The following is a 6,103-nucleotide window of genomic DNA, read 5'->3' as shown; positions in this document are numbered from 1 at the left end:
TGCGAGCGAACATACGAGTGTAGTGTACCAAGCAGAAGAAAAACTACGTTAACCCCATCTAGAAAAACAGATATTATATCACATTGTAGGGATTACCACCCTAGTGTGAAGGCTGAACAATAGATTTATGAGCAAGGCTTGGTAAACAAATTTGTTGTGTATTGTGATAAAACTAAAAATAGAACAGGCTTGGTAAGCAAATCTGTTGTGTATTGTGATAAAGCCAAAAATAGAACCTAGATGTAATATAACAATGCATTGATAAACAATCTAACCCCCCAAGCCTTCAGCACAACAAATACACCCCTTATCCCAACGGAAGGGGAGGGGCCCACCATCCATTGAAGAAAATACAATCGAGGTGACATAACAATAAGCTCAGGATTAAGGAAAGGGCACAATTACCTCACCACACAGTTACTTCAAACCTACAGCACCCCCCCCTTCCCCTAGGGGGGAACGGACGGTTTTACCCCGTCCCCTCACGCGCTCCCCCTTCCTACCCACACTTGAATAAGTCCACCCACGGTGTGGAGATAGCGACCGGGAGAACAGAGCGCCATTTACGGGTCGCGCAGCAGAGCTCGGGACGCATAACAAAATTCAACGGACGAATAAGACAAAGCGGACCAATGAGAGAGCGGGTTGAGGGATAGGTGCGCGTTTTACCTGTGTGCGCGAATCTGCCGGTGCGTAAGCGCGTTGCAAGGAAAGGATATTTCACGCACACACACACACACACAGGAGCGGAGCTACTCCATAGCATCCAACAGAGATATTTTTAGAAAAAAAGACTTGCAAGCTTCTCCCTCCTATCTATAGTGTGATAAGGAAAACCCAATCAGTTCCTGACAGCAGTTCAGACCCTCAACAGCTATCTACCCCTACCAGCCTACTCTACAACTCAGAAAACTAGTGACAAGTACTTTAGGTACACCTAATTTAAATCTTTGTAGTTAAACTACCAACCTAGTGATAAACAGTGTTGGCTGCTAGGCTAGAAAGCCTCAAGTGTAAACCATTTATAGTATTGACTTAAAACTTCGTGTCCCGCCGCTGAACCTTTGACCCGATGGAGCAGCCGCAAGCGCCAGGAGGCGACCAGCTCCAAGGATGGCTCCAGGATGATCCCCAGCTGGCTCCAGCCGAGTACCGCAAGCTGATGCTGAGTAACCTGCCGGAGTATCGAGGACCGCCCAAGCAATCCTGGAATTCCCACATCCGGAGACTCGAGATGTCATGGGCGGCTTACCGTGTGCCTCCCCATGACACACTAAACCGCCGCAACGCCCTTTTACTATCCCTGGCGGGGCAAGCGGCGGAGATGGCCTCTCATCTGTTTGGCGAGGCAGGCCAAGCCTTGACATACGAACAAGTCAAGGCCGAGTGTGAAATGTTATTTCGTCCAGCCTTTGAATCCCAGACTTTGAAGCAAGCCTTCAGGGATTATAGGCAACACTCAACAGAACCTATACAAGCATACATATCCACAAAGTGTGCATTGTATAGGGAGGCCTATAGCCATGAGGACCTTGAATTGTTGATAGACGAATTAAATCGTGGCATTCGTAACGCTAATGTGAAACGTGAAATGATGGGTCATGAGATTGCCTCGGTACCTGAGTACACGAGGCGAGCCATGTTTACCGTCACAATGATCACCAAGCAGCTGAAGGAGGGTGTGTGCCTAGTGGACGCCACCGACGGGCTCACAGGATCAGCCAGCGTCCAGTTGCCCCAATATGATGAGTCCGAGCCAATGGAGATTGGCGCCTTGGCTCCGGGTCTCCACCAGATGGGGAAGGTCGCCCCAGATGACAAGATTCCAGGTCGCTGCTACCGCTGCCATGGGAAAGGCCACCGAGTCCGAGACTGTCCGACGCCTATGGAGGTCAGCCTAGAAGAGAGACGCACCCAGCCACGCCGTGACCGTCCTGCCAAATGCGACCGTTGCCACTATGCCGGCCATACGGCGGCCGAGTGCAAAGCCGACTGGGACCAGGTAGCCGGCCGGAGGCGCGCTGCTGACAAGGGCGCTCCCTCAGGAAAGCCCAGCAGAGTAGCCAACATGGAAGGGAGTGCGCCCCCAGCAACACTCCAGCAAGCAGCCGCCCCCAACGCAGCGGGCCGAGCTGACGGAATGCCGCAGTTTGGAACCGTCCCAGCTAGGATCAACGTGCTGGGAGGAGCGGCTGAACCCAACCGGGTTGGTCTGGGCTTCAGCCTCAATCACCTGGGGCCGGAGTTCGTGCAGCCCACCAACATTGCAGAGCCAGAAGTCCTGAGGCCTCAACCCTTCAGCCTCAACATGATGGGGCCTGCCAGACCGAGTCTACCCAGCAAGAGTGGAGGGGCGCTACCCAGCGCCACTGAGACGGTGTACGGGGAGGCCCTGGCGGCCGCTGAGCGAGAGAGGCAGGAGGCGCTAGCCAGCGCATCGGAGTCGATGTATGGGACGCCATCCGGCGCCGCCACCTGGGAAGGACGAGAGGTGCGCCCCCGCACCCCCAAGCTGATGTCTGGGGCGGCAACCGCCGCCGCCACCTGCGATGACTGGGGGGTGCTATCCAGCGCCCCCACCCTGGTGCCTGGGGCGACAACCGTCGCCGCCACCGAGATACCTGGATCCTGGAACGAGCCAGCAGCCCCAGAGGGAGGGGTGACATCCGTCACCCCCAGTCAGCCAGAGCCACCAGCCCGTAGGGAGAGCCCAGCCATACACCATCCAGCGCCCACTGCCAGCCGAGGGAACCCAGCTGCCCACCATTCCCAACCGAGCCAGGATAAGTTAAATTTGACAAATGTATTGTATCCAAAGTATTGTAACCCTCCAGCCTTGCCTGTGCCTCCCGCACCAGAGGCTGGGGAGATTGAAATTTGGGGATATAAGGACTTGCCTGTGCCACATGCACCTGAGTTCCTAGGTCAGGGGAGGGACGTAATCCAGGGCGAGCCTGTGCCACACGCACTCCAGCCCCATGCCACTGGGCATGCCATGGACAAGGGAAGGGACCCCTTGGGGCTAGGGGAGCCGACACCCAGGCAGGCGCCAGTCGCCTGTCAGTCTGTCATTGGGGAGGGTATCGGGATGCCCCGGGCACCCAAAGATAACGCTCAATGGAAATTTGTATCTAGCCAGGAGCAGCCCAGCAGTGTCCAGCCCCAAGAAGCAGCCGTGGCCCGAGCCGAGGATTCCCAGCCGCGTGCGCGAGGTCGATGGCTGTCTGGTAGATTCTCACACTGGTGGATGGTTCTGTGGGGACTACTGCTCGCAGCCGTGTTGCCTACAACTAGCTACGTCCTGGTAGGGTGGGACTGTGCCAACCCCACCCATGTCACAGCCTACAACAAGGAGAAGATGTGTAGCACGGAGCCGCTACACCAGGAGGTGCCCTTGGGCCATGAGGTACATGTCCTGCAGCAAGTCAAGATTAGGGAAACAACGGGATATAGCTGTCAACTCACCGTGTCCCAGTGGACATTTAGGTGTGGGGTATGGGGTCACCTCAAGGTGACCTTGGTCCCCACCCTCATGAGGCCAACCAAGATTGATCCAGAAACGTGCCGAGACCTGGCCAGGAACCGAGTCTACACGCTGCCAGGCAAGACCCAGCCACTGACGTTTCAGCTGAACCATCCCTTGTTCTTCACCCTCGATATGGTGGGCGCCTTGGTCAACAGCCCCGAGGGGGTGGGTTGTGAAGGGGAGGACGTCCATTTCGAGGGCCAGCTGTACCGCAATGAATTAGTGCTCCAGGAACGACGGCTGCTGGTCAAGGAAGAGACCTATGTAGTCGAGAATGGACGGGTGGAGTCCCAGTCTGACCACCTGACCCTAGAGTGTCCCCATTCTGAGCTGTCCTGCATCACTGGGGAGGCCACCTACGTGTGGGACCACCTGGGGAGAGATTGCCCCTTGAGGCTGATCCGCAGCCTCCAGCCTAGCCTAGTGATGGATGCGTTCCTGGTTGACCATCAAGCCCAATTCTTCATCAACATGACTACCCCCACCTCAATAGTGAACTGCGACTTTGAGGCCCATGCCACCAACCACCCAGCATTGTTCGTGGCAGCTGACCCGGCCGCGGCAGCGCTGCCCAGAGTATCGGCCAGGGATGTGGATGTCCCCCTGCAGGCCCAGATACATGCAGGTTACATCGGATTTACCCTGGAGACTCGAATGAGAAGCACCGCAGCAGAAGAAGTAGCGGCCAATTGCTGGAAGCTCCAGCAACTAGACCCGGCCCATCCGGTGCGTGTCCAGGGGAGCACGTTCTCTGTGCTGAGGGGAGATGTACTGCTCCAGCTTACCTGCCAACGCAACAAATATGTTGTCCGTGAGAGCAATGAATGTTGGGACAAGGTGCCAGTGGAACCCACAGGATTCGTAGATGCCGTGACAAAGGTGTATAGCGGCCACGCCACCAAGATTCCCTGCTCCTCCACCTACCCCCTAACTGTGCACGCTGAGGAAGGCTGGATAGAGCTAACCCCCGCACCTAAGAAGAGGCCACCCCCGCTGGATACGCCCAAGCAGCTGCTGACAGAACCCTTGGATGACTTTAGTTCGGGAGGCTTGTATTCGCAGGCTGAGCTGAACGACTGGCAGCAGCTGCTAGCGTTCCCAGCGTATAAGGCCGCCATGCTGACCGGCCTGTCGTATGGCTCATGCGTTCAGCAAAGTAGCTGTTCAGCCACCGGAGACCATGGGATCGTGTCCTACGATATCGACCGACTGGCTGAGGAAGGAGAAGCAGCCCTGGATGTCTGGGCTGGGTTCAGACAGGCTATTCACGAGTGGGGAGATGGCGCAGCCATACTGTGTTTGCTGTTGTTGATTCTCAAGCTGCTGGGAGACTTAACCATCATTTCCCTGGCAGCCGCACAAGGAGGTGTACGGGCCGCCATGAACGCGATGTCACAAGTGTTCCTGTACCACCCAACCTTGTATCGTAAGGCCTTGGCCAGAGCCAGACTCACCCATGCCAAGTCCCGGGACTTTTCAGTAGACTGGGATGCCATTCCTATCGGCTGGGAAGCAGCCGAGGAAATGGTGTCCATGCAATCAGCCGATAGTGGGAATGACTGCCCAGGCAGGCCTGGACCACACTCTGGAAAGCCCCGCGGCCCCTCGGGAGGCCAGGCTGTCGCCCAGACGGTCAACCTGGTAGCCAGTGCCCCAGCCGCTGCCAACAACAACCAGAATGCCCCGTTACTGACCGGCCCCGCAGTGGCTGTGCCCCACGCCAACCTGACACCTGCTGGCGCCGAGCTACGTGTCCAACAAAAGCCAGCCTCTACCTTCTATCCCACGTTGGGAGCCCATCAGCCCTGAAAATCACCACTAGGATTCCATTGAATCATTATCGCTTGTATATAAATTAGCCCTAAGGAGCGGGCCGAAGGCCTCAACCACTGTCGGAAGTCTGGCAGGGAGACCCCCCTCCCAGCCTTCCGAGGGGAGAGTTGTGGTATTCGGCAACCGTGAGCCATGCCTATGGCAACCCTGACCTGGGTTCGGGGAAGGGCCAAGGGCCCTCCCCCGAGTCCTGGGGAAGGGGTCTGCCGACCCCCTCCCTATGCCTAAAATTAATGATAGATTCTGACAGCCTTATTATGGTTAAGCTGTATTGTTAATTCCCCCCACCCTTTCCAGGGATGGGGGATCATTATTGCCCAAACTGACTATTGTATATGTATTATATTGATTTTGTTTATGATTATTTATTCCTATCTGTGTATTTATTGTTTGTTGTATATAAAGTTAGTAACCCTTAGACCCTGAATAAAGACACAACTGAATAGACTCTGTTTATTATTTAGTGATTGCTAGAGAAGCGTAGCTTCTCTATAGTATAGGTGTCCACGTCTGTTCACACTGCCGTAGTCATTTGAACTCTGGTGTCTGCCATTTATCCTAGGCGGATACCACAGTGGTACCTTCCCCCAAAATAGTTATATTAACCTTCCCAGGACCATAGTCCTACGCAAACCTTTCATATCCCTGGAAGGAAGGGTGACTGGTAAGGGGAGGGACGTCAATATCCCCCAGTACTTCAAGAAGTACCTCCTGCCCTGTGTATTTTTTACTATTGAAAATAAA

The sequence above is a fragment of the Acartia tonsa genome, chromosome 11, assembly GCF_053477335.1.
Source record: "Acartia tonsa isolate MP-2025a chromosome 11, ASM5347733v1, whole genome shotgun sequence".
NCBI classification, from domain to species: Eukaryota; Metazoa; Arthropoda; class Copepoda; order Calanoida; family Acartiidae; genus Acartia; species Acartia tonsa.
This window is presented reverse-complemented; position numbering follows the sequence as displayed.